General features: G+C 36.7%; 1 protein-coding gene across 9 annotated transcripts in view; it reads right to left on the bottom strand.

The window, feature by feature from the left end:
* LOC129514591 (glycosyltransferase-like domain-containing protein 1) overlaps nt 1-26,398 on the bottom strand; it is a 388,336-nt gene that overhangs the window by 124,968 nt on the left and 236,970 nt on the right. The gene's annotated exons all lie outside the window — the stretch shown is intronic.

Below are 26,398 nucleotides of genomic sequence, written 5' to 3'. Positions count from 1 at the left end.
TGATGATGCACCTAAGACAGCAGTTTACATTTATATTAACAAACTCTATCTTCATTATAGTACAAGGACAAAGCAGGATTCCCTTCCCCAATTTAGATCCTACAGTGAAACACATAACGCAATACAACATAAAATGAAATAAAAGGAGGAACATAAAATGTGGTGCATTAAATATTAGAAAAAATAGCAAGCACAAAACTGCAGGAGCGGCAGCAGAGAGTGCAGCGTTAAGACAATGGACCATCTCAGTGACAGCAAATGCAGTAAAAATGGCTTGGAAGTTAGATGATCAATGTGTTAAAGTCGGTCTTTTTTTTTTTTTTTTTCTATTAAATGTTTAATAGGCTTCTCTTACAAACTCTTTACTTCTTAAAATTAAGGATTTTCCAGCATTATGAAATTTCACTCACATATTAATCTGGAAATTATGTCAACCAATATAGAGGAAAGCCTCAGCCAAATAGAATCTCCTCTGGTCCAGCTCTCCTAGGAATATGTCACGAAATTGTATTAGTGGGTAAATAGTACCCTGACATGACACTAGAAAACAAAGCATTAATGAATAGGAACACAGATCAAAATATCATCTAATTAAGAGGTAGTCATGATGGGATGTCCTGCTGGCTTTAAATGAGAAGAGAGGGCTGTTATTTACAGGACTTTGTGAAAGTCCTTAGCTTAAAGCTCTATGGTTTGATCTAATGGCAGGTATGGGAAAACAGATAAAAAAAATCTATAATTAAACAAACAAAACTTTTTTTTTAAAGGACATAAAATTTGCTTCATTAAAAAGTTACTAATATACTTTTTTTCCCATTTTTTTTTGGAATAAAAACCTGGGAACATTTATTTTGCCACTTGAAGGAATATCAATCTTGGGGAGGAAAATATATATACATACATATATATTCTCAATAAATTGGTAATTTAAAAAAAGAAACTTCTTTATTATATGTATTATGCAATTAATTATTTAAAATTAATCCACATTATGCTAACACTTATAGGATTTTATATTTCACAACTACTAACCTTTTTTAAGTTGGGCACATGTTTTCAGAAAAGGTTAAAGTTTATAGAAATGGATTCTATTTTTTCTTTTTCATGTAGTTTACAGATAATTCTGCCTAAATAAACTGATGTGACCTTGGGAATGTCTCACATTCCATGGAGCAGCCCTTTTGAATAATCTCCAAAACCTACACATCTGAGATGATTTTGGACCTCCTCCCAGAAAAAGCCTTCATCCTAATGGCCATCTGGTGGGGGAGGGGGATGAAAAGCCCAGCATTTTCTCCAAATTTCTGGGAGGTTGAATGATGTTGGCTATGCCAGATTCAGTACTCTGTCCTCCTGCCTTGGACAATGGAAAGTTAATAAAATGAATAATACAAGGTAATACAGAATCATTCTCTGGACACACTTTCCCCTAATCAAACAAATCTTTTCAAGACATATCATAAGACTGAAAATGAATCCTAGAAGTTCACCAAAAAAAGTAGGGGGGAGAGGGTGGGGGAGCATGGCGGGAATCTAGGCCTCTTGTACGCAAGGGCACAGCCAACTCAGAAAACAAAGGCCAGAAAAAGCCTTTGCATCTGTTTGCCATTCTAAACCCAGCCCTAAAGTAAATCATCTCAGGGATTCTACTAAATCTACAATTTTCTACAACCTTTTTAGTCTGTTTATTTCTTTGCTCACACGAAATGCCATGCATCCAAAAACTCTGGATCAGAGAGCAAACAACTCCAATCCAAGTTCAAGCTGTGGACGAACAAGAACGAGACTTAGTATTTGCTTTGCTGTGTGTGCTTGATCAGTTTTATGTGGAAGAAAAATGAGGATCTGATGTCCAGGTCAAAGAAGAGAAAGGCGTGTATTTCACATTTTCCCTATCACCTGCTGCTCTAACCCTTTGCTCTCAGTGCAGCACATCCCTACATATGTGTGTAGGTGTGTGCATCTGTGTAAAAATAATCTTACTTTCTCACCAACATAACTCAAAAGAGAGCACACATATTTTCAGTTGTTTACTTTGAAAATGTATTTACAGTTATTACTTTGAAAATGCAAAGAATTTTAAAGCTGACTGTGATCACTGAACCATCTCATTTACAGAGACTTGGAGTTTTAGTGACTTGACTTGTCCAAGGCCACTCAACATTTTGATAGCAGTTGCCAGACAGAACACAGTTCTGCACCAGGCAAGGCAGTTCCAAGCAAGGCTGTTCAGAAGTGAGGCAGGACCTGTTATTTCATTCCCCCAAGAAGGTGGCCTGTCCTCAAAACCTGTTAGTAACCCAGGATATGGGATCGGACATCAAGCAGAGTGGGGCCTAAAGTTTAAATGTCAGGTCTCTCTCACCGGACGGTCATTAGCATGCATATACTAGGTTTGGGGCCTTTGTCTGGCTCTAACAACAGGCTTTTCTTCCCAGAAAAAAACAACAAACAAAAAACAACAAAAAACTTTTTTAGAGTTTAAAAGACTCACAGACAAGACTTAAATTTAGTGAGCATAGATTTCACTTTTATTAGTCCTACGAATACTACCTTTGGTGGTTAATAAAGTAATTATTGGTTGAGCACTTGGAACTGTGCATTATGTCCTCTTGCCTTCTGGGGGGAGTGGAGGGAATGCCAAAATCTTGACTTTTCTAAGGAGCTTAAAAATTAGTTGCAACATCCTGACACAGACACACAGGATTTTATAACATTATGAGTTTTGCTCTGTGGCCACATTTCTCCACCTTTGCCTAGACTCAAAGGACTAGCCATTAAAACTGATTTCCCTTGGTGAGGTCCTCCAAGAGGGATAACCTTTATTAACGTCAAACAACACTGTATGCATAAATTATCTGATCTCTTTAAGCTAATTGGAAATTGCAACTTGATAACGACATAGCCAATCCAAATGGACAGCTAGGTATGGTTACCCAACATACTCCAAACGCACTGTAAAAATGTAGAATTCTAGACTATAACCTTTAAGAATGAAGAAAAGAATCATCTCTGTAAATGGAGTTCCCTGGTAATTTTAACAAAAATGCTGCTTAACACAGATCTGGCAAACAATCTTTGCTACTTTTCTTGATAGAAAGGTGATGGGCCGGAAGCGTATTCCAGCCCATTTCAAGGGAGCTGTTCTAAGTACAATGGCCTTCTGAATAAATGGTTTCAGTGCTCCATTATGGATGGACAGTGGTTTTTAAACTCTGTTTACAAGAGCCCAAGACATTCTCGGAAGTTCTTTGTGAATTCACAGAAAGGCATAAAGGTAGAAGAGGGCAGGAGAAAGCAACTGGGTAGGCCTGCTGCTCCTACCCGATGAAATCAGCTCAACTTCTGAGAACATTATGTTTGAACAAATGTTTGCCTTGCTAAGGAAAGGTGCAAAAGCTACTACCTCTGTGGAATGGAAAGTTAAAGTTAACACCCAGAAAGGACTGCTGAAGAATTATTTTACCTTAAGTCACATCCCCTAACCCTCAACTTTGAAGATTCAGCCCTGCAGAAGCATGAAGAATAAACAGAACTTGGGGCAAAATTGCACACTCCCATTCTGCTGAGTTCAGCACACATTTATTAAATACCTGGACTGTGTAAGGCACTGTGTCCTCGGTGAGGCAAGGGGGTATCACCCCCATCCTATTAACAAGGAGACTGAAGCTCTGTATTGGTTGAGACTATCCAGTCACGTGGGTCGTTAATGGCAGAGCTGGGAATAATAACCAGGTCCTAGCCACCCAATTTCAAGACTCCCTTTTGACTATACCAATGGACAGTAAGAGCTCCTCTTTGATCTGCTGTTAAACCAAACGATCATGAAGAACTATGAGCTTGAAGGAGTGTAATAGTCTCTTCTTTACATGTAAATATCAACAATAAAAATATGGAACATGCTGAAATACTGGCATAATTGATTATAAAGGTTTAGGAGCAGGGCTGGGAAGGAGGGGGCCCTCTACCTTTAACTGTATCTAGAGAGATAAATGACAAAGCTAATTTTACACAATCACATACAGAACTATTTGCCTGAAGAGTCAGGGAAAAAGCAAAAGCCAAAAATCATATGAACCTGCGACTGATTTTATTAAATCTACGTTCCGACCTCTGTTCTAGCGATGCAAACCAAAGAACAGAAAGCCCTTTCCAATCTCATTTTAAAAATCATTGTTTTGCAAAACTGAAAAATATTTTAGCTTTACGGCTTGGGATGATGATGATTAAAGATAAACAATAACTTCTGGAATTCGTGTTATTTTTTTTTTAATCTTACATAACTGTGACAGAACCCAACTTCTAATTAGAAATATAAAATCACAGAATCTTTAAACTGAAAAGGACTTGAGATATGATCTAGTTGAATGATTTCGTTTTACAGATGCAGACACTGAGGTCGTGAAAGGTAAAGTGACGGGCCTGACCACACACACAGCTAGTTAGGAACAGGGCTGCAACTCCAACCACTAGCCTGGAGTTCTTTTCACTACAGCAAGCACTTTAAATCATATCCAGAGAGTAGAAGTAATGCTCTCCAAAAATGTGTCAGGGGCTATAGATGGGCAGAGAACCAGCCATCATAAACCATGATCATTACTTCAATAAAGGGAAAGTTTAACTCTCTCTGACACGACCAAATTATCCAATCACTTCTGCCTTAGTTTCCTCCTTGAAGTACAGATACGTTTGACATACGCTATGTTGCAAAGAGTAAAAAGCTCAAGGTTTGCCAACATTTGTGGTTGAAAAGTGCAATTAACTTTTGAGGAGATAAGCAATATGGAAAAGACACTGAGTTTACCATATTGATTATAATTGATAATTACACTTTAGAGCTTTCTCACTGGTTCTATCTTCTTCTTCCAAGCGTGAAGAATTCTACACAAAACTTTTGAAAAATAATACAATTTACACGAAGCTGAATCACCAGCCAAAGATGTTGGATATACTGGCGGTCTGAACACGTGTACATATTGGGAGAAATGCAGAGGAAATAGGAAAAGGGAAAGCTACTTAGCTAACCTAAAAGTTGTACTGTGCATTCACATGTTAAAAGTGCAGCTTTCACTGATTATATTGAAAAACAGACTTCTACCTCCAACCCATTCTACCTTAATCAAGCATGGGGATAACCATGAGTCCGTGTTTCTGGTGAAGGTCTCAAGGACTGTCTCCCTATGTGTGTAAGGCACTTTGATCACGGAAGGCACTTTCAGAAGTTTTATTTAATGAATCCTTCTTCGATGGCTGTGATGAAGAGACAGAAAGACAAAGGAAACCCAAGGTCACTGCTGCCTCATGAAGAAGTCATGGTGGGACCATATAAACTCTATTGAATGGTCCCTAATTGCACAAAACCATGACTAGGAGAGAAAAGCTGCTGCTTGCACCTTTCATTCGACTCATTCACATGTTTAATTCTACCTCCAGAACTGCTGATGTGTTTTATGTTTTTGCGATCAGCTAACAGCGGCATTCTAGACCTGAAGCCTAGACAGTAGTGTTTTCAGCAAGAGCCCTTCTTTTTGACATACACAGTTAAAGCTTCCATAGGTAGCACCAATTCCAGGCAGAGAGAGAGTGAAGCTCTAATGCATGGTCGTGATGGCCCTGAAGGCACCACGTAGCACTTCTTGGGCACAAATTCTAGGAAAGCCTTCTGTCAACGAGCTGTGGTGTTCCAAGGGACATTCCAAGGGACATCCTATGTGCACTACAGTCAGGCACCCCATTAAAGGCTGCCCTGGAAGATGAGCCCCTGGGCTTTGCCTCCTCGAAATGGAGAAGGGGGCTCACCTGAGGTGCACAGTCTCATGCTGAAGGCATTTTTAAAAGGGCCACTTAGAATTCAACGTCTACAAGGACCAGGAGCAAGCAAATGCCACATAGCTAGTCACACTTGGGACATGTGGAATCAATGGCCTCAGGACAGTTAGAAAGTGATCATTCTCAGCTACTAACTTGATCTTCTGTACAGCGTCCGAGTATAAGCACCCCTTTGGGTCACGGCCACTGGCTTGCTCACTGAATAGGCAACATGGTAAAGGGAGAAAGCAATCTGTTCACATGATCTGGGCACACAGGCTATCTTCCATTTGACACTGATTCTTGGAAAAAGTAAGAGAAAAATGGATTTAATAAAATTCAATACAAATTCTAATTCTTCCTTGACATCATGTAAGTGAACACCACTGTTGTAATCAGTGACTAATAGCGGGCCAGGAAGACAGAAGGCTTGTTTGCTCCCAAATAGCGAAACTAGGTGATATAAATAACTGATTCAAAGATTCGGAACCGTAAATTTTCATAAAATCGCATTTTCACAACTTAAGACCTTTTGTTCTCTAAATAAAAGTAGTGCAAGCTACCTCAGGCTGGTACTTGGTAATTCAAAGTGGAAATATGTGGGTAGCTCCTATGATAGGAGATGACTATCAAGGCGGCTTTCAGTGGAAATAGGACAGGTCAGAAAAGGTCTGTCCCAGCACCTGAAATTTCAATTCATCTCCAAAAGTTAGACCGTCCCTAAAAAACTTACAAATAAGCCCAATCAATTTAATCTGTGGCTAAATTAAAAAAAGACATCAAAGTAATGAAGGCCAGTAAATACCACCACCCATCCCATTCAGGCAGTATTAAACGTAGCTTCTCAGCACCGAGTCTCCCTTGTGGTCTACACTTCCAGCTACCGGTATGTAAATGTGTTTTCCCCTTCTATATCACTCACATGTACTCATTTATATGTTATTATGCTACTATTATATTATTTAGCAACCTCTAAATATTCTGTTTATAAATCAACAGCAATTACTTTTTCAAAAGTTTTATGAATAACCTCAAAAATTAAGATACATGTATGTGTATCTCTATACACATGTGTGCGCCTGCACGTGTATCTGTGCATGTGTGTGCAGACATAGCTCAAAGACAAAGGCAAAAAGAATGGCTGTGGTCTTACTAGCTGTGTCCTGACTGTTCTGTTTTCAACTACTTAAAACATAAATAAAGTCTAAATCATTATGTTAATTTTTTACCACCGTAGCAAGCGATTTTAACAATTTCCTTCGCAAATTTTTAACTAAAGGGGAAAATAGTTTTCTTTGATCTTTCACAATGTGCTTTATTGCTTTATGTATCTGAAGTGCAACAATTTGCACAACTATAGAAAAAAAAGAGAATCAAACAATTTTTTAAGCGAAGGACAGTGCATCAAATCGCCTTTTGCAAAATTACTCAGATGTTTATCTTAAGATACTTTCCAGTGAAATTTGGCACTTCTAAATTTTAAAGCTTGGGCTCCATTAGGCCCCAAAAGGAGAGCATGGTATAGCACTCTAAACAGCCCACTGCATTCATTTATTGTTCAGTTCACAGTCTCTGAATACAACACAATCCTCCAACAGAGTCAGCTTTCATAATTCAGCAGTACAAAGTCTGCAAACACATGTAACCTAGATCCATATTTCCCAGTGACAGCATATGATAGCAGAATGTGAAGTATTAATGCTGGTGTCACTACAGTCCTACACTCTACTGCACTTTAAGAGAAAGCAGCTGCTGAGATGAAATGTGTGCCAACTGTCTGAAGACAGAAACATAAGAAACATTCCTTCTGTTACAAAGGGAGAGACACACACAAACAGACTTGCTTTTAGACGCAACAAGCACAAAGTTTCTTACTTTTTGCCTTTTCCATTTCTCAAAAGCACTCGCCCATTCTGCATAAGCAGAAAGACATGAGATTAAAAAAAAAAATCTGACTTCCTTCCCACGAAAGGAACCCCGAAAAGAGGTTACCAGGATGCACCTACCAGTCAGAGTGTGGAGAAACTGCCTCTCACCGTACACGCTATATATCTGATGAGTTCACACACCTAAGGACCTGTAATCGCTACCTACGTATCAGAGAACGTTGATCAGCTGTGGATTTTCAAATGCACAACATATGGTCCTCAGGCCTTCCAGTGAATACTTACTTCCTTTGGCATCTTTACAAAATTATTATCTTGAAATAATCATCTGAAGTCTTTGTTCTAACACATTCTCATAGAAACCGGGCTGTTTCTTCCTAAACTAGGAAGCTGGCAGGTTTGTCACTTTCAGTGAACCCTTCACAAGGGGTGAAGTTTACACATCTGAAGATGGCATTTCTCTTTCCTCTCGATATAAAGATTGGCAATTTGCTGAGGACCCACAGTACCTTGCTTGGTTCAGGATACATTCTTGATGTAACGGTGCAAAACGAACCCAAGTGCCGTACCGCTTGCTATCTTTTAAACACAGCTCCACCGTAACAATAAGTGTGTGACATAATCTGAACTGTTTGGTTATAATTCACTTAAAAACTAGTACAACCTCATCGACCCCCTTATCAAACAATTTATTGTGCATTTGCAGACTGGACAATGAAATAGAGGAGGTAAAGTATTAACGGTGACACTATTTGGCAAGCTCATAGTGCAGTTCATTCAAAAGGCAATTTTAAAATTGAATGAAGAGGTTTGACTAGGCAATAAAAACAGCCACAATGCCAGTGAACAGTACTTAGAAGGAAAGCCTCTAATTATCCTATTTATAAATCAACAGCAATTTTACTGATGACTTCTTCTCAAAGTTGATTAAAATAACTTCAAAAATGTTTTTAACTAGATCATATGCATTTTATTAAACTATAATTTAAAATATTATTGATGGAAAATGATAAAAACTTAAGAGCAAGAATGAGACAGCATTTCTGAAGAGAAACATTCATACGATGCTCTGCAACATAATTATAGCACTGCCCTTGGGGAAGGGGATTTTATTTTATAATGAGAATGTTTACACTGTTATGGGGTTCAATCTATCTGGGAGGGAAGGTTAAACTTCTTTCCATTAAAGACAGCCTTATAATGAAAAGCTCTGAAAGGAGAATGGAGTCTAATATAGTAGATGTAATGGCCTATTAAATGATTCACACACAAAAAATGAATCAAATTCATTGTATCTTACTGCTGTTTTATGACAAAATTGTTGAAAAATAAAACTATTGTCAAGATAATTGCATATTACATAGGCCATATTACTGTAAGCAGAACTCTTATTGGATGACCCAGAGTCTAATTTTTAGGTACATTAACAGGACATTACATTTCAAATACTTTACATTATTGGAATGTTTTAAAGGAATCCGACTTTTACTCTGTTGGCAAAATCAATTTGGACTTAAAGTCATGCTGCAATTGTGCATCATTCTTTTTCAATTAAAATTTTCCATACATCCTTTATGATGTCATTCTTACATTCCTGCAACAGATGCTTGTTTATATACCAATTTACTAAACTGCTGCTGTACTGGTATTACGCTATTGTACAAGTAACCTCTCTGTCTAGTGTACACTCCCAGATCTCCTCTCAATAAATGTGTATTTTCAAAATAATTTGCCTCTTTAACAATAATCTCTAATTACCAAACAATCCCCTCTATTGAAAACAACAAAAGCAAAATGCCTCTGTATTTTTAGAGCGTACAATTAAATACACATTTCTGGAAAGAATGACGTTCTTAAAATTTTAAGAAAGGGGTATTTCCATGAATGAGTTCAAGCATAATTTTAAAAAAATGTATTTGAGAAGATATGATTCCACAACCAAATTATTAATCTGCTCTCTGAGGAGCCAGGATGAAATCTCTCAGACTAGCTGTTTGTTATTAACTGGAGCCTGAGCAATATATAACAACATACCCATTTTTAAAGCAATACTATAACAATGTTAATCAAGCCATATGTAAAAATCTATCAGCATTGTTATTATGTCTCTTCAAGGTTTCATGATAGAACCATCAAAGCCTCCTACAGATTAAAATTTAGCTCACTGAACTAAAGAAATCCACCCATTTGGAAAAAAATTAAAAATATATATATTGATTTCATATTTCAGTCTGCGGGTGAACACAGACTGAAAAACTACTTTTTGCATATCATCAGTACTTAATTTGAGTTAAGCAATGCTGTGATTCTGTTAAAGGAAGCTCTTCATTTTAAAAACATTTATCTCTGAATATATATGTGTGAAATTCTGGCACTGAAACTTTCATAAGGATCTTGAAGGAAAATTGTCATGTTGGATCAAACACTAAGCAGTATCACCTCTTTTTCAAAAATAATTTTCTGTTACAACTGAAAAATATTTTTGTCCCCACATATAAACAAATTACTTCTAATTTTACAGCCTCGTATTTATCAGGGGATTGCCTGTCGTTAGCAAATTCTGCACCCTCAAGTTACTGAAAGTTACAAAATATTTCGCTTTAAAAGGAAAAATACCTCTAATGCAAAACATTTAACTGGTTACTATTGCCATTTGTGTTGAACACCAGGTTAGCCTCTTTCTCTGGTCAAGTCAGGCTTTCTACAATCTGCACAAGGAAGTATTTGTGAATTTCTTTTCTTCCAGTTCTTCCCTCCTACAAAAGGGCATTGGAAAAGTTGCTGAACTCTCTAGAGAGCGTATCCTAAGGCTTAAGGTAAAGCAAGAAAAGAAAACTAAGGTGAGTAAAAGACTGCAATGGGCATTTTAAAATTTTTTTAATCCTTTTTTTTAAGAAAAAGATTTTATTTATTTATTCATAAGAGATACAGAGAGAGAGGCAGAGACACAGGCAGAGGGAGAAGCAGGCTCCCTGTAGGGGGTCCGATGTAGAACTTGATCCCAGGACCCAGAGATCACATCTGAGCCAAAGGCAGACGCTCAACCACTGAGCTACCCAGGTGTCCCAACTTTAATATTTTACTGTCAGGGAACAAAATCTAGAAATGTAAGGGAGAGAACATGTAGTGCTGCTGCAATTGTGTAACTTTGGATTTTTGTAGAAGAAACATTATTTGATTTGGGCATCAAAAGGGTCTAAAGAAGCTCTGAAATGGGCAGTGGCCCAACTAAGTACAATTGCTGTGGTTGGGATACTAAAATGCCAAGGAAATTAAATAAAAGTACTGGAGAGAACCTTGAGGGAGGAAAACACAGAACAGTTCGGAGGACTCCTGCCATCATGAAGCATTTAGGCTCTTCCTCTCTCGTGCCCTAACAAAGCATGAAGGAAAAAGGAAGCAGGAGGGGAGTGGGGGGTGGGGGGGAAGAGAAGATGAAGAGAGTGGAAAGAAAAAGAAAGGTGAGCTTGGGAGAACATAGAGGAGAGAGAGAGAAGAAAGTTACTTATGGGAATCCACGTTTGTTACACATACCCATACTCTCACAAAACAATCTTTCTGCAAGAAGCATGGACCACTGTGGCAATATTATCCTAGACTGGGGATTCACAGGTGCAGATAAAGCTGGTCACTGTCATTTGAGGGTATATCGTTAATGGACCTTAAGAGTTATTATTCAAAGATGGATTTCTAAAACACAGCAAAAAACCCCTTCTGCTGCTATCAATTTCTTTATGGAAAGAGACTTACCAAAAGGAGGAAAAAAAAAAAGAGCAAACATATAATGGAGATCAGTGTGGGTGTGGATACATTTTTAGAATGCTAAATGAACACAAATATTGATGTCATTTGACCCAACACAATATTTGACTACCAAGAGCTTGATGTCATTTAAAGAAAGATGGCAAATAAAAAGTAATACTACCACTGTCTTTGGATAAATCAGTAAATCTTCGCCTTAAGAATCTTACTAAGATGGGGCACCTGGGTGGCTCAGTGGTTGAGCATCTGCCTTTGGATAGGGTTATGATCCCAGCGTACTGGGATCGAGTCCCACATGGGGCTCCCCAGGGGGAGCCTGTTTCTCCCTCTGCCTAGGTCTCTGCCACTCTCTCTTTGTCTCTCATGAAAAAACAAATAAAATCTTAAAAAAAAAAACCCTAAGAAATAAAGTAGTTTGGTGGGGTATACTATTTTGTCAAGCAAGATGGGATGATCTGTAATTGTGCTGCATCCTTCCTCTACCTTTAGAACATTCTTGATGGCAAGGTAATAGAAAGCAAACCAAAAATACAAGAAAGATTGCATACACCCAAACTAAAGTATGATGATTATAGACATATATACCATAGCCCAGACCACTGTCTGACATTACAGATAAAGAAATTCAGGCTCAGATAAGCTGACTTGTCCAAGGTATCACACAGCAAATAATAGGAGCGCTGGGAATTGGGCCCAGGTTTTCTGGCTCCTGGTCATAGGCTCTGCTGATTTACCATCCAGCCTTAAGTTGTAAAATATTTACATCTGAATATTATCTGATGTGTGTTATCCCTGATAAGTTATTATTTAAAAGGAATTAAGAGGAGGGCTCAAGATAGCAATGTAGAAGGATTCTGAACTCACCCCTTCCCAGGAACACAACAAATCTAAAGCTACATATGCAAAAATTCTCTCTAGAAAGCACCTGAAAGTTAGAGGAGCAGTTCCTCATTAACAAAGGACGGAAAGACCCCTCCAAACAGGTAGGAGAGGCTAATATGTGGTCTTGCAAGAAATCCTACCCCAGGCATGATGACCCACAGCAGGGAAGGATCTCATAATATGGAAACTGTCCTTGGGGAGCCAAGAGGTTGTCCCCCACATCAGGCATCCCAACCCTGGGGATCTACACTGGAAAGAGAAGACACCAAAGCATCTGGCCCTGAAATCCAATGGGGCTTACTTCCAGAAGAACCACAGAGCCACAGGGAATGGAAAATCTACTCTTAAAGGGCTGATGCACAGACTCACTCAACCCAGGAACCAGTGTAAAAGCAACACTTTGAAAGGTGCCTAGACTTTCGTCAAAGGAGATACATTTGCTAATCTCAAAGTGTCTGCTAGAGAGGCAAGGATCTGTTGGGACCCTCTCCAAAGATGATAGGGCTAACAGCTGCCTTTTTTTTTTTTTTTTTTGCATTCTTCTTCTGCGTCGTTGGTGCCAGCACTGACAGGCATCCTTTTCACACAACTCTCAGGCCCGCTAGCTCCAATGGGAGCACCCTGCTTCTGTGCACTGCAAGCTGGGCTGTTCAGCCACAGCCAACAGGCAGATACAACCCACACAGTGGATGGCCCCAAAGTGTCTGTGTCTGGTGGTCAGGGAGGATTGCACTTCTGTGCCTCAAGAGTCTGAAAGAATCAGAGAGGCATTCCTTGGCAGGCTACCAGCTCCAGGGCACTGCACAAACAGGAGACTGAAACACGACCCAGATCTTCATACCAAAAAACCAAAAACCTTTTTTTTTTATGGTCCTGGAACTTCAGCCTGAGGGGAAGGCTTCAGGTTTCCCACATATCCAGAGGCTACAGAGGTGATCCAAGGGGACGTGGACAGGGAGACCCCATATTAGTGCCCTCTTCTGGCTTCACCACAACTCACTGAACCTCCTGGAAAGGAGCCCATACACATGTCTAAATCCATGCTTTTTCTTAACTGTTACTCAAGAGATACTTCCAAGTCTCCTGATCGGAATTAAACAGCTTTTATAACTATAGACCCTCCAGAGTATATATTTGCATATTTTAAAAGCTGTTGGTTAAGGATCTGGCTTACAATTACTCTGAAACTCGGTATTGTTTATGATCCTTCCTTTAAGAACATTAACAAGTCTTGGCATACCCTTAACAACTGGGACCTATCAGGAACAAATCAAGCTACTTATACAATCAGAAAGATCCAAGAAACAATCAAATGCTACAGGCAAGGTTGAATGATAAGGTTCATCTCCGACACAATGCCTTCAAGACTGGAGACATACCCATTTTGACTAATATAGAGTAAAAAACCCACAAAGAGTCAAGCAAAATGAGACAGAGGAATGTGTTCCAAACAAAAAAATCAAGACAAACCTCAGAAAAATACCTTAATGAAGTGGAGATAAGTAATCTCTCTGATTAAGAGTTCAAAGTAATGGTCTTAAAAATGCTCATAAACTCCAGAGAAAAATGGATAAATATAGTGGGAACTTCAATAAAGAGTCAGAAAACTTAAGAAGGCAACAAACAGAAGTCACAGAGCTGAAGAATACATTAACTGAACTGAAAAATCATTAGAGGTATTTAACAGTAGACTGGATAAAGTAGAAACATGAATCTGAGGGGTACCTGGGTGGCTCGGTCAGTTAAGCGTCTGCCTTCGGCTCAGGTCATGAGCCTGCTTCTCCCTCTGCTCTCCGCTTGTGCTCTATCTCGCTATCTCTTTCTCTCTCTCAAATAAATAAACAAAATCTTAAAAACGAAAACAAAACAAAACAAGGAAACATGGATCAGAACCTGGGCAATAGGACAGTGGAAATCATCCAATCAGAGCAGCAAAAAATGAAAAAGATTTCTAAAAAGTGAAGATAGCTAAAGGGATATATTGGACAGCATCAAGCAGAATATCTTCCACATTATAGGGACCCCAGAAGGAGAAGAGACAGGAAAAGAGGTAGAAAACTTATTTGAAAAAATAGTTCCAGAAAACTTCCCAAACTTGGGAAAGGAAACAGACATCCAGCTCTAGGAAGCACAGAGAGTTCTAAATAAGATAAACTCAAAAGATTCATACCAAGAAACATTCTAATTAAAATGTCAAAATAAAGAAAAGATATTAAAAGCAAGAGAAAAACAACTTGTCGCATAAGACTAGTAGATGATGTTTTTCAGCAAAAAATTTGCAGGCCAATAGAAATGGGCATGATAAACTCAAAATACTGAAAGGAAAAACCTTCCAACCAAGAATGTCCTACCTAATAAGTTTATCATTCAGAAATGAAGGAGAGACAATGTTTTCCAGATAGGCAAAGACTAAAGATCATCACCACTAACCTGGACTTGCAAGAAATTTTAGATGGACTTCTTTAAGCTGAAAAGAAAAGACTGTACCTAGTAACAAGAAAATATATGAAAGCAAAAATCTTTCAGCTAAAGGCAAATACAAAGTAAAGGTGGTGGATTAACCACTTATAAAGTTAATATGAAGGTTAAAAGACAAAAGTTGTTAAATTAAGTATGACAATTAGTTAAAGGATACAGAAATAAAAAGATATAAACTATAACATCAAAAATAGAACATGTAGGGCAAAGGGAGTCACAACATGGAGTTTTTAGAATTCATTCAAACTTAAGAAACATCAACTTAAAATGGACATGATTATATATATTGTATGTTATATGTGAACCACATAGGAACTACAAAGCAAAAATTATAGTAGATACACAATAGACAATGAGAAAGAAATCTAAACATAACACTAAAGAAAACCACCAAACCACAAGGAAATAGAGCAAGAAAAGAAAAAAAGGAACATAAAGGAACTACAAAAACAGCCAGAAAGCAATCAACAAAACGGCAATGAGTACACGTATATCAATAATTGGTTTAAATATAAATGGGCTAAACTCTCTAATCAAAAGATACAGGAGTGGCTGAACAGATTAAAAAAAAACAAGAAAAAAGAAAAAAAGGCTCATCTATATGTTGCCTACAAGAGACTCATTTCACATATAAGGATACACACAGACTGAAAGTGAAGGGATGGAAAAAGATATTCCATGTAAATGGAAACAAAAAGAAAACTGGTGTAACTATACTTCTATCAGATAAAATAGACTTTATTATTTTTTTCAAGATTTTATTTATTTATTTGACAGAGAGAGAGCACAAGCAAGGGGAGTGGCAGGCAGAGGGAGAGGGAGAAGCAGGCTCCCCACTGAGCAAGGAGCCTGATTTGGGGCTCAATCCCAGGATCCTGGGATTGTGACCTGAGCCAAAGGCAGATGCTTAACCGACTGAGCCACCCAAGTGCCCCTCAGATAAAACAAACTTTAAAACAAAGACTACAATAAAAGACAAGGGAATTACATGATAAAAGGGTCAATCCAACAAGAAGATATAACATTTGTAAATATTTATGCATACAACATAGGAACACCAAAATATATAAAGCAAATATTAACAGATCTAAAAGGAAAAAATGACAGCAATAGAGTAATAGTAGGGGACTTTAACACCCTACTTACATCAATGGATAGATTATCAAGGCAGAAAATCAATAAGGAAACATCAGCACCATCACTTCTTGGCCTTTTGGCTAAGATCAAGTGTAGGAAACATCAGCCTTAAATGACAAAGACCATGTAGAGATATACACAATATTCCATTTCAAAGCAACAGAATACATAGTTTTCTCTAATGAATATGGAACCTTCTCCAGGATAAATGATAGATCACAAAATAAATCTCAGTAAATTTAAGAAAACTGAAATCCTACCAAGCATCTCTATCAACCACAATGGTATAAAGCTAGAAATAACAGGAAGAAAAAAAGAAAAAAATCACGAATATGTGAAGATTAGACAACATGCTACTGGACAACTAATGGGTCAATGAAGAATCAAAGGGGATATCTTTAAAAATCTGGAGAAAACCAAAAATGGAAATATACAGTACAAAAATCTCTGGGATACAGCAAAACCAGTTTTAAGAAAGAAGTTAACAGTGATACAGGCCTATGTCAAGAAATAAGAGAAATCTCAAATAAATAATCTAAATCTATACCTAAAGGAACTAGAAATAAAGAACCAATGAAGCCCAAAATTAGTAAAAGGAAGATTCGGGTGGAAATAAATGAAATAGAGAATAAAACATAACAGAAACAATTGATGAAACTAAGAGCTAGGCATTTCAAAAAACAAACAAAAAAAAATTGAAAAACTTTTGCTAAACTTACCAAAAGATAAAAAGAAACAAAGAAAGAGGGCCCAAATAAAATCAGAAATGAAAGGAAAGTTACAACTGGTACCAGATAATACAAAGCATAGTAAGAAGCTATTATGAACAATTGTCTGCTAACAAATTAGATAAACTAGGAGAAATAAATTCCTAGAAATATCATATAATCTTCCAAGACAAAAATCATAAAGAAATAGAAAATTTTCATAGACCAATTGCTAAGCGAGAATGTGTAATCAGTAATCAAAAACCTCTCAACAAACAAAAGTCCAGAACCAGATGGTTTCACTGGTGAACTCTACCATTTAAATACGTAATACTTATCCTTCTCAAACTCCTCCAAAAAAAATTGAAGAGGAGGGAAACCTTCCAAATTCATTTTATAAGGCCAGCATTACCCTGATACCAAAACCAGACGAGGACATTACAAAAAGAAAAAAAGAAGAAGAAGAAGAAAGAAGAAGAAAGAAGGAAGAAGATGAAGAAAAGAAAGAAAGAAAGAAAGAAAGAAAGAAAGAAAGAAAGAAAAAGAGAAGAAAAGAAAATCAAACACTGATATCCTTGCTATGCTAAACACAGATGTAAAGATCTTCAAGAGAATACAGTAAATGGTATTCAACAACACATAAAAGGATTATATACCATGATTAAGTGGTATTTATTCCAGGGAACATCTGTGAATGTTCAACATTCACTAATCAAAGTGATACACCACATTAGTAAAATGAAGGATAAAAATCTTATGATCATCGCAATAGATGCAGAAAACGCACTTGACAAAATTCAACATCCATTTATGATAAAAACTCTCAACAAACGGGTATAGAGGAAATGTACTACAATATAATAAAGGTCATGTATGACAAACCCACAGCTAACATCATATTCAATGGAGGAAAACTGAGTAATTTTCCTCTAAGATTAGGAAAAGGAAAAGGATGCCCACTGTTGCCATTTTTATTCAACATAGTATTGGAAGCCCTAGCCACAGCAATTAAGCAAGATAAAGAAATAAAAAGCATCTAATTAGAAAGGAAGAAGTAAAACTGTCACTATTTGCAGATGGCATATTATATATAGAAAATCTTAAAGACTCCACCAAAAACCATAGAACTAATAAATAAATTCAGTGAAGTTGCATGATATAAACTAATATACAGAATTTTGTTGCATTTTGTAGAAAAAAATCATAAAGAAAAATTAAGAAAACAATCCCATTTACAATTGCACCAAAATAATAAAATATCTAGGAATTAATTTAATCAAGGAAGCTAAAGACCTGTACACTGAAAACTGTAAGACTTTGATTAAAAAAAATCAAACAAGATACAAATAAATGCAAAGATATTAACTGAAAGAATTAAAACTGTTAAAATATCCATACTACCTAAAGAAATCCAGAGATTCAATGCAATCGCTCTCAATGTCATTTTTCACAGAACTAAACCAAATAATTCTAAAATTTATATGGAACCACAAAAGACTCCAAATAGCCAAAGTCCATCTTAAGAGACAGCAAAACTAGAGGGATCATGCTCCCTGGTATCAAACTATAAAGCTATAGTAATCAAAACAGTATTGTACTGTCATAAAAAGAGACACCTAGATTGATGACAGAGCACAGGGACCCCAGAAATAAACCTGCACATACATGGTCAATTAATTTATGACAAAAGAGTGAAGCATACACAATGGGGAAGGGACAGTCTCTTTAATAAATGGTGTGGGATAAACTGGACATCCATATGCAAAAGAATGAAAGTAAATCACTCTCTTACACCATGTTCAAAAGTTAACTCAAAATGGATAAAGACTTCAATGTAAGATGTGAAGCCATAAAATCCTAGGAGAAAGCATAAGCAATAAGCAACCTGATGTGAGTCTTAGCAATGTTTTGTTTTTTTCTTCCTTCTTTTTTCTTTTTGGATTTGACTCCAAACGCAAGGGAATCAAAGCAAAAATATACAAATGAAACTACATCAAACTAAAAAGCCTCTGCATAGCAAAGGAAACCATAAACAAAATGAAAAGGCAACCTACTAAAAGGAAAAAGATATTTGCCAATCATATATCTGATAAGGGATTAATATCCAAAATATATAAAGAACTCACAAAAGCCAACAACAATAATAAAACAATCTGATTAAAAACTTGGCAGAGGATCTGAACAGACCTTTTTCCAAAGACACACAGATGGCAAACAGGCATATGAAAAGATGTCCAACATCACTAATCATCAGGGAGATGCAAATCAAAACCACAATGAGATATCACCTCAGTCTTGTTAGAATGACTATCATCAAAAAGATAAGAAATAACAAGTGTGGAAGATGACATAGAGAAAAGGGAACCCTCATAGAGAATGTAAATTGGTGCAGCCACAATAGAAAATAGTACAGAAATTTCTCAAAATAAAAAAAAATAAAAATAGAACTACCATATTATTCAGCTATTCTATTTCTAGTTATTTAACTGAAAAAATATGAAAACACTAATTCAAAAATATATATGCATCCCTATGTTCATTACAGCATTATTAACATAGCTAAGATATGGAAGCAACCTAAGTATTCAATTTTAGAGAATGGATAATGTAGATGTGGGACACACACACACACATACACACTGTGGAATACTACTCAGCCATAAAAGAGAATAAAATCTTGCCATTTGCAACAACATGGATGGACGACCTTAAAGGTAAGTGAAAAATGTCAGAGAAAAATAAATACCATATCATTTCTCTTGTAAGTGGAATCTAGAAAGCAAACCAAAACAAAAATTCATAGATACGAGAACAGATTGGTAGTTACCATAGGAGAAGGGAGTTGAGGGGTGGGCAAAATGGGTAAAGGGGGTCAATGGTATGGTGTTGAATGGTAACTAGACTTAAACTGGTGATCACTTTACAGTCTATAGAAATACTGAATTATAATGTGCACCCCAAACTAACAATGTTATATACCAATTTTAGCTCAATTAAAAGAAAATAAAGATTAAAAAATAAATGAAATAAGCATACACACACACACACACACACACACACACACAGAGTCACATTCCTTAGATTAAAGAGAGCTATGTTTGCCTTGGGCTTTTACAGTTTCTAACCATGGATTGTCAAAGAAGGTAGGAGCCCTCACTCTCCCTGCTAAAGAGGCTTGTGGTTGCCTTACAAAGTAAGCACTAGATAGAAAGAATTATAAAATAGTGCCTAAGGCTGGAAATACACACAGATTATGTGACAAGAATGACAACACCTGTCCACATGTAAGAATATGGTTAGAGACATGGACCTGAAGCCCAACTGCCTGTTGACTCAGTCAGAAAAGGTCATATGCCTCCACCTGACTTTCTTAGAATATCTTCTCTGGCGTTTGGAGCTGTCACGGAAGACGTCCAACTATCCTGAGAAAACTATGTGACAGAGGACTTCTCCATTGGGGCTGAATCCAGACTTCTATGATTGCTGCTTGAGGACCAGCCACGTGAGGCAAGCTTCTTGGACCTTCCAGACCTGCTTATCCACCAGGTACAGACCACTGAGTCATCACAGTCACTGACAGAAGGAACAAGAATCATCCAGACAAATTCCTGACTCACAGAATCCCTGTGGTATAACTGAAGAGCTGTCTCAAGATATTCTGATTTAGGGTGGTTTGTGTATAGCAATATACAACTGGGACGGGGACTTAAGTCTCTCAATGGAAAATTCAGGAAATGTTACAGAAAACTGGTATGAGAATTATATGATAATGTATGCTGTGTCCATATCTGATTCATAAGAGAGCTACTGACATCTTCACCATCATCATAATACCAGTCACAAGACTTCTTTCCCATACTGAAAACCCTGCATTTAGCCTAGTTGGGCATGAGAAGATGGAGGTTCTAATTCCAGGTCTGCTACCGGTGAGCAGAACTGGTGACTCTTGACAAGTCAAAGACACAGACACTGTCCAGCCTTTTTTTTTTTTTTTTTCTGGGAGTCAGATAGGAAAGGCAAAAAGAGTGAAGAGGCTAGTGTAAGACCCAGGCTTTATGTGGTCTTTCAAATATTTTTTAAAGCATGAAACAAAACTCTGAGTGATAGTTTTAAATTCCTTATAGAAATATAATCTCTACTTTTATTAGATATATGGCCCTTGTGGTGTAGCTTTTATTTATATTTTTGCTTCTGATAATAGTATACGTAAATAGATAAATATTTCTCTACTATAAGAGAATTTTTCTATTCTAAATAAAACAACAATGTAAGGGCCAAATTAGGGTGGTGGGAATTTGGGTGAGCTGGAGAGAGCTCATTCTGGCCAAGGAGGCAAACAACTCTCATCTCCAGCCAACTTCTTCCATGAGACAGGAGGACCAGTGTTCCTAGATAATTTTACTTTCCTGAGACTCCAGAAAGGTTCAGCTCATAAGCAACCAGCTGACACCTCCACTTTAGCAAACAGATGCTCTCTTCGGTGATCTTTTTCTTGCTTTGCATGTGACCTTAGGCAAACTGTTTAACTATTTTTTGGTCTCAATTTCCTCTTTCTGTAAAATTGAGAAGTAAAAACACTAGTTTCCAAAAGTCCTTATAAATCTAAATTTCTTTTAATTCACCAGGCCTGCCCAGAGGAAGATGGTGGATTTGGAAAATATGCATATGCCATGCCTGTGCATTTATGCATTATTCTGTTAAAAATAAATAATAGTTTGGTTTTTATTATTCACATAAAAAGAATATGAATTACCTCTGGAGACAACCACTTTGCCTTTTTTTTATTTTTAAGATTTTATTTATTCATGAGAGACACAGAGAGAAAGGCAGAGATTTAGGCAGAGGAAGAAGCAGGCTCCCTGCAGGGAGCCCGATGCGGGACTCAATCCCAGGACCCTGTGATCACTACCTGAATCAAAGGCAGACGCTCAACCACTGAGCTACCCAGGTGCCCCAGCCACTTTGCCCCTTAGCCCTACCTTAAATGAACTCTAAACATGTTTCTTAAGAATAAAATTAAAAAAAAAAATTTTTGACAACCCACAGTATAAAATACACTCTATATCATAGCAACCATTATGCACATATGTATATATAAGTGACTAAAACAAAAGTTTCACATAGTAATATTTAACCCTGCCATCTAAAGTGCTGTGTAATTTTTAATTTTCTTTTTTTCTCCTACATGTTAGTTGTGACACACCAAATACAATAATGAATCTGGACCCACTGTGCTTGTCTACAAAGGTCATCCCCTCAGAATTTACAACCCGTCTTCTGGATTTCATCTTTTTAATTGTCTTTCAAACATTTAATATCTCCCTTAAGTAAATGGTACCTTCTCTCATGGCACGTCTTTCAACAATTTTAATGCACAAAATAAGAACAAACATAATAGTTTCTTCTTTTAACACCCTATTTTCTAGATGAGAAAGAACACTACTTTATCTGTGGTAGGGGAGCCATTTATAAATAGCATTACTTTCATGTCAATTTTCCTTCGCACTAAACCACTGGTAGTGAAATGCTAGTATGCACTACAAACCATGTGGAACAGTATGCAGACTCTCAGGTTCCATCAAGACATTATGTCTTAGTGGATCCTTGGGAGCCTCTAGGAACCCGTATTATTACCCATCGCCTTGGTAATTTTGATCTCTGTGGCCTTTTGATCACACTTTGGGATTCTGCTTTAAAAATACAAAGGTCTAGAACAGAGGTAAGCAAAGGTTTTCCATAAAGAACCAGATTATAAATATTCTGGGCTTGTGGGCCGCTGGTCTGTGTTGTAACTCTTCAATATCATTATTATAGTGAAAATACTCATAAACAATACATAAATAAATGGGTGTGGCTATGTTTCAATAAAATGTTATTTACAAAAACAGGTAGCTAGCTTCTGGCCATAGTTTGCTAAACCCTGGCCTAAAACATATACTAAAAATTGGCTTGGTTATGTAAGTATATTTCAATCCATTGGTGCTAGATACTTTATCAATCTGAAATCACAACCAAGCTCCTGGGGAAAGTATGCTTTTGTCAATGAATGATGGCAATAGGAGTACTATAGAGTACAGTTGTGGATGTGAACTTTCCTTCAAGGTTTACCTGAGAGGGTAAGAAAATGAAGAAGCAGAGTTTCTCTTCAGAAAATCTAGAAGTGGAGTAGCTTATACCCTTAATTAAGCTGTGGGATTCAACAGTTCATTCACTGCAAGAGGGAATACTAAGGATCTAGGCAATGAGTAAAGTTCCACAAACTATTCCACTCCATATTCCTTGCCCAAGACATGGAGGACTTGAATCTGCCATTGCTCCAAGGTCTTCATACCCAGGTGCTTTTATGGAGGAAAGCTTTCAGTAGGATTCTAGCATGTTAAGATACACTCATATATTTTGGATGACACCAATTCTAAACTCAAACAGGCAACATCTTTAGGTGATCAAAGCAAACAAACAAACAAACAAAAAACAAAAACTTCAACAGAGTGAAAATAATTAGCTTTGTAAGCATTACTGAATACAGACCCTAAAGTAGTCTCCATGGTGGTGTCTTCTTACTGGATTTTTCAATTTATTTTTTCAAATTTTTACTTTAAATATAGCATAAGATTTCTGATTCAAACTCAATGACTTTAGAACCTTATTTCCCACATAATTTGTGACCCTACAGTATTTATTGACTCTAAGTGTCACACACATTATGAAGGTTGAGCACTAAATCTCTAGGTATCTGTGCTAAAAAAACTGCCTCAACAGGTATAGCAATGCATTGATTTCCATGTTGTTAAACAACAATATAGCTGAGATGGGGTTAAAGAGATCCTTGCTTCTCCTCCCACTGGTTGACATTTTGCTCTTTGTATTTTGAGTAGAGGGCAGTGGTGGCAAGGAGGTAGGAATGGCAGAGTGGGTGGGGGTAGAGGTGGAGCTAGAATTGGTTGACCACCTACTATGTATTAATAATTTAATTTGTTATTTCATTTAAAGTCTCACAATATGGTGTAAGTTTGTTATTCCCACTTTACGTGGGAGGTTCTGGGAATCAGCCTACGAACATAGAGTGTCTTGATAGGAAAGATGACTCCAGAAAGGAGGAAATGAATAATCCAGGAGTCACCAAAGAAGCATTTTTCCTAGTCTGCCACAACTGTTCCTACAGTGTTTAAGTTTAGTCTTGATTATTAATCAACCTTTCATTTCTGAGATAAATCATGCTTGGACATAATGTACTATCCTTTTTCCATATTGCTAAATTCAATCTGCTAAAATTTCACAGGTAAGAATCCTAATTCAGGGAAGCCAAGTAAGTTGCCTGAGGTTACATAGTCTGGAAGTTGTAGATGCTACATTGGAATTAGGACCTTTGGATTTCAAAGGCCTTATTCTACTATTTCATACTGACTTTCAGGAAATACTCAAAGCTACCAAACTACAGTGAAGCTGATTTTTAGTAAACGAAACAAATAGTTAAAATGGGATTTGAAATTTATCCACAAATTTTCTTTGCTGAAATACTTTGCTATTTAAACTATCTAAACATCAAGACAAGACTGGATTCAAATATCGTGGGGACAGTCATTCAAATGGTGGAATAGAACCAATGCTTCTTTAGGTGCCTTCTAGTTTGTTCCTTTTCTCCTTTCTGGAGTCCTTTTACCCATCCAGACATTTTATATTCACAGGCCGATTCTCAGAACATTCTAAGTCTGTGCTCTCCAGGTAGTACCAGACCATTTTCATTTTTATTTGTTCTAATAAAACCAATCTAGTTTGAGACCAAATCATTCTGGTCTTTAAGTAACAAAAGTAACATTTTAATATAACATAAAAGCTGGCTCTTCAATAAGACATATAAAATTGATAAAACTTTAGCCATATTAAATAGGGGAAAAAAAAGAGATAAAAGCCAAATTACCAATATTGGGAATGAAAGAGGTGATATTACCTCAAATTCTACGCAAAGCAAAAGTATAACAAAGAAATATTGTGAATAATCTTATATTGATATATTTAATAACCTAAGTGAAATGAACAAATTCTTTGAAACTACTACATTTCACTCAAGCAATACTTTGATATTTAATATTCTATGTTTATTAGATATTAGATCAGTTGGTAAAGAAATGGAGTTTATGGTTAAAAACCTTCCCACAAAGAAAACACTAGGGCCAGATGGCTTAGCCAGTGATTCTACCAAATATTTAAGGAAGAAATGATATGAATACTACCAAAATTCTTCTGGAAAATTAAAGAGGTTAGAACCATTTCCTATTCTGTTCTATGAGGCTTGCATTACTCTATACCAAAACCACAAGAAGGACAGCACAAAAAAAGAAAACAAGACCAAAAGACACAGAAATTCTTAAAATTTTAGCAAATGAAATCTAACAATATGTAAAAAGGATGATACAATATGATCAAGTGTGACTTATTGCAGGAAAAAAAGGTTGGTTAATATTCAAAAGCAGTCAACGTAATTCACCATATTAACAGACTAACTAAACAAATGTCATAAGACTATCTCAACAGATGCAGAAAAAAGATTTGATGAAATCCAATATCTACTCATGATGAAATTTTGAGCATACTAAGAATAAAAGAGAATTTCTTCAATTTAATAAGGCTTTAAGAAATGTGAGAAAAGTCTAAGGTTAACTTGATGCTTAATTAGTGTGAGACCAAATGCTTTCCCCTAGAACCAGAAAATGTAAAAGGTAAAAATGTCCACTCTCACCAGTTCTGTTCGAAACTACACTGAAGGATCTACTTCCATGGAATAAGAAAATAAAAATAAATAAGTCGCTGAGATTGAGGAGGGAGAAGTAAAACCATCTTAACTTACAGAGGACATGGATGTTTACATTAAAACTCTGAGAACATCTACAAAAAAAGTTCATTAAAAGATATGTTCAGCAAAACTGAAGGATACAAGACCAAAATACAAAGGTCAACTGTATTTCTCAGTCCTAGCAATGAACAATCAAAAACTGAAAATATAAAAATAAAACCGTAACAGCACAGAAAAATAAGAAATTTTTAAGGATATATTAGACAAACATGTATAAGACCTATACACTGAATACTAGAAAACATAATGGAGAGAAATTAAGAAAGATGTAAATAAATGGAATAAAATACTAAATACTGTAACTACATCATCCTCTCAAACTGATCTATAGATATAGAACAATCCCATTCAAAATCCGAGTGTGATTTTTTTCTATTCCTTTAAAGAAACTGACAACCTTATTTTAAAGTACACATAGAGGGGCACAGTGAGTTATAAGCACCTGCCTTCAGCTCAGGTCATGATCCCGGGGTCCTGGGATGGAGCTCCATGTCTAGTCCTGTGTCAAACTCTGAGTCATGACTCTCATTGGCCTCCCTGCTCAATGGGGATCCTGCTTCTCTCTCTCCCTCTGGTCCTCTTGCTAATGCTCTCTCTCTCTCTTTCATCTCTCAAATAAATAAATAAAATCTTAAAAAAAAAAAGTACACGTGGACCTTCAAAAGCCTCAGAACAGACCCCCCCAAAAAATTGAAAAGGAAGAAAAAATTGGAGAACTTACACTACTCCCTAATTTCAATACTTTTTTATAATAGAAAAATCATGAGTGTCATGATTATGTCATGTCATAATCATGACATCATATTAGACAAATAGATCAATGGAACAGAATATTCAGGAAATAAACCTCACATATATGGTTGACTGATTCTTAAATAAAAGTCTAA

Source organism: Nyctereutes procyonoides, unplaced genomic scaffold, assembly GCF_905146905.1.
Source record: "Nyctereutes procyonoides isolate TBG_1078 unplaced genomic scaffold, NYPRO_anot_genome, whole genome shotgun sequence".
NCBI lineage: Eukaryota > Metazoa > Chordata > Mammalia > Carnivora > Canidae > Nyctereutes > Nyctereutes procyonoides.
Note: the sequence above shows the minus strand (reverse complement) of the source record. Positions and strands in the feature narration are given on the sequence as shown.